The sequence below is a fragment of the Papaver somniferum genome, chromosome 4 (genome assembly GCF_003573695.1).
Source record: "Papaver somniferum cultivar HN1 chromosome 4, ASM357369v1, whole genome shotgun sequence".
Classification (NCBI taxonomy): domain Eukaryota; kingdom Viridiplantae; phylum Streptophyta; class Magnoliopsida; order Ranunculales; family Papaveraceae; genus Papaver; species Papaver somniferum.
This window is the reverse complement of record NC_039361.1, coordinates 114,736,487-114,740,610: the sequence shown is the minus strand read 5'-3', so window position 1 is coordinate 114,740,610 and position 4,124 is coordinate 114,736,487. Positions and strand designations below refer to the sequence as shown.

At 34.9% G+C, this 4,124-nt stretch overlaps 1 pseudogene; it reads right to left on the bottom strand.

Moving 5' to 3' along the window:
- Positions 1 to 416: 416 nt before the first annotated feature.
- LOC113276390 lies at positions 417 to 3,389 on the bottom strand (annotated as a pseudogene).
- Positions 3,390 to 4,124: the final 735 nt, after the last annotated feature.

Sequence of the window (4,124 nt, the reverse complement as noted above, 5' to 3'; positions counted from 1 at the left end):
CAGCCTTAACAGCAGAAGGGAAACAATGATACATGTAGGTAAGAGAAGTCATTAGAAAAGACATGGGTACGTAAGTCATATTCCAAGACCAACTTTTAAAATGGAAAACCGGAGTTTCAATTTATAGCTACAACACTAAACTTTCACTCTCAAAATTCCAACATTTTCTCTTGTCTCCTTGCGTCCCCCTTATTCTCTTGATCCAAAATACTTGAAGAAAAGCAAATTACTATACATACCTACAAAAGTACTCTGCACTGTCATTCACATGGCCTCTTTTTAGACCTTTATGAAGACGGAACAAATTTTAAAAGAACTTTGTATAAAAGAACAAATTTTATCATGTATTCTTTTGGAACCAAAGACTTCCTCAGTTACATACAATGCTTTTCAAATCCCAGAAGAAGGATCGAGGGTGCGAAATGTGAAAGTAGGTTCTTTTAATATATTCCCCGTTCATTCCACAAAATAAAAAAAAAATAGAAAATACAACGCACGTGTGACCCATACACGTGTGCACACTATTCTAATCATCATCAATCTTCAAGATTCTTGAACAGATTCTTTAGCTAGTTAGGCCAAAGTGCCGAACTTTGGGCCATCAAAAATTGGCTGCATTTTTCCTTTGCGCGCCAATAAAAAACAAACAAGTTGACAAACAAATCAACCTCATAGGGTCTTAAGTTATTAACAAGAAATTAATAAGACCATTAGATTTATCACTTTCTTCATTTTATCTTCATTGAGAAAAAAAAAAGGAGATAAGCATATATAAAGAAATGAAAACCATTAACCTTATATGTGACTCATCTTTTCATGTGTGAGCAAGTACTAAGCTTCTTGAAACAGGTTTGCCAACCCATTTCTTCTTCCTTTAACCAAACCCTAGATTTTATTTAAGTGAAGTCCCCACAACTTATCTCTTCACATATGACTTCATCATCCCAATACTGAATTCAATACCCACTTATTCCATTCTTTATAGCTCCGAGAGGCTCCTTCCCACTATAATAAAGAAAAAAGACATCATCTGATCATATCTGACCCCCATCACACTACTATATCCCATTTTCCTCGCTAACTCACAAGAAAGAACAGAAACTTATATATGTACTCCAAATTCCCCTCCATCGGGAATCTGCAAAACCCTGGCCAGATTTGTAATTTAGGGGGACATTTATTGATGTAATGCCCACAAAAATTAAGGAACAAAAAAATCCAAAAGAATGTAAAAGATACCTCACATGCACACAGAAAACTTAAATTATATCTCTATACTTAATATTCTTCATTCCATCCCCACTTTGTCATGTTATTCACTTGATAGTCCTCCAACAAAAAACTATGAGGATTGTTTCTTACAGCTTGTACTCCTTGTCTTCATAATCGATGTCATCTACCCATAACAAGTTGTTGAGTTTTCTTCTCTTTCGGGAAGAGGATGCTGAAGAAGATGACGATGAAGAAGAGTCGCTAGAACCGATGGGTTGGGCTGTTATTCTTAGTTGTGGTATTATTTTTGATGTCAATTGACGATCTTTGCTTGATCTCAGTTACTACATCTTCCATTAAGTCATAGCAACTTATGATACTTTCCTGAAATATTTAAAAGGTTCGCTAATGATGAGGTGAGTTTGCCACACAACTTAAATATGCATGCAAGTGCATTAATTCTCATGATTAAACATGATACCCTAATTATTATGATTATAACCGGACGACTATATTAGAATTTGCTACGTACTTTGTTCAGTCCATGACACCATTCTTCTGCCTTTCCAGGGTTATGAACTAAAGTCGACGACGACAGAAGTGGTATTTCATTTGCTGCACGTACTATTGCTGCTACAGCTATTGTCGACGCGTAATACTCAATGAAACTAACCTCTGTACATATACCCCACAAGAAAATACATGACCCATTTGTTATCGTAATATTTGAAAGAACACAAAATAGATGACCCGTGAAGGTACACAGATGGGTAATGTGATCAATTATACGTACCTCTGATGATATGTAAAATAATTTGGGTAGCTCGTGAGACAAGATAATTGATAAGGGTTCCAGTCGAGTCGAGTTTGTGAGCAAAGAAGTCAATGAAAGTGAAAGGCGTTATAGATCGTAGTCTCCAATCTAACGCGCCTAGTACCATCAATTCCATTCTACGGATCGTCTGATGTTCGAAGATGAATTTTGAATTCGTAACACCAAACACCTAGCAAACCAAAAATAAATACAAAAATAATTAAATTATCAACAAATCAAATTAGCAAAAGTATTAAACTGTCAGTTAACTATACGAAGTGGTACCTGAAGATCAAGAAGAGAGGGAACAAAGGGTTCCTCCATTTTAGCAGCTAACGACAAGCATGCAACAGATAAGAGCTTTAATGGCCACCCATTTGCTTGCTGTTATAATATGTATAATTCAAAAGTTAATAAGTAGATTAAGAAAAATATGATTAATTAATGAGAATGTGTTAATTATCTTGAAATATAAATATAATGTAGTGTACATTTTCTTTTCTGAAAGTACTATACAAGCAGATTTAAAAGTATCGAAACCTTTTTCTTATGAACTTTAATTATTTGCTCAGTTGTTAGCTACACATCATAATTTGGTGGATTACCAAACTTAATCGTTTTTAATCTACAAACATAATCTCTCTTTCGTTACTAAATATTCGTAATGTATAATACCATTAAAAGATCATTAGGTAGTGACAGATTAAGGGTGCAAGGTGGACCGTTGTAAAGTAAACTTACAGGAAAACAACGAGAAGCAAGAAAGCGATCCATGTAGTTAACTGCGAGATACGCTGTAAGTGGCTGGAACCGGAAGAACGTATACACCTAATAGTATCATTAAGTAACCCAATCAATCGTTAGTTTCGCTTAAAAATTAATCTAAATAGCAACTAAAAAACGTGCTCCAGAAATATGAAATTGTATGAATACGTACCTTAAGAATCCATTCAATGGATTCTTCTCTTGCAAAACAATCAAGTGCTTGGGACTCAAACTTAGAACGATAACCGAATACTGGAACATAATCACCTTCTTCTTCGATGAATCGGGCAATAGATTCTTCAATATCACATGGAAATGAGTATTGTGTTTCATTGCCATCGTTACTATTATCATCTAGCTCTAATGACAAACTTTCAGCATCCTCATCATAACATAAGAGGTCTGGTAACATGTAATCTGAACAAGATATAAGATTAGACATGATCAATCACAACTTATATCCACCTTGTCATTCTCGTCATCATCGTTCCATGTTCGAACCTATCAAACAAATGAAAATCACTTGATCAAGAATATATATATCTTAAAATATTGATAGAAAAAAATATAAGAGGAACGAGATATAGTGAGCTACTGAGCTTCTTATTTATGGATGTATATATATACAAAAAATTTTGTAGTGGTGTTTCTGACAACTTGGGTAATTTATGCAGGTCACATCTGTGCTTTTTAATAATATGTATAGTAATTGGAGGATCTCCTTCAAAGTTTATTGCTACATTTGAACAGTTACAGTAATACTTAAAATAGTGGTAAATTCGAACTCTGCTGTTTTTGCCTCGACAGGATGTAAGTGCCACTGGTTAAGCTTGCCAATGTTCTCTTCTTCTTCTTTTTTTTTTCTGGAAAAGAGGATAAATTCTCAAATGATATATGGATTTGAGGGCCGATGCACTGGTTAACCTTGCAGTCGAGCAGGGGGGCTATTTGGGTGAATGCCTTTGACTTCGATCTGTTGATGAGTTTATGTTGAGGCTGATCTTGGTTTGCTACGAACGTAGGCAATTGGGGAATTTTTTAGGATTATTTATACCCGAAGGTATCGGCCGGGAACCTTATTTTGGTACTTAGTTGTTCAGAAATTAACTGCTGGTACTGGATCAACTGTTAATCGTTATGACCTTTCATTAGAAATAAATGCAGGCTTATTGAATGAATTTACACGAACCCTGGTTCAAATAATAAACCTATTATTGTTTTGAAAGGCGATAGACGGGATAAGGGAGTCTCAACCACTGCAACGAAAGAAAAGAAACAAAACTAACCAATATTTTCGAGTGAAATTGGGAAGAGTATTAGCCAAAAAGTAATT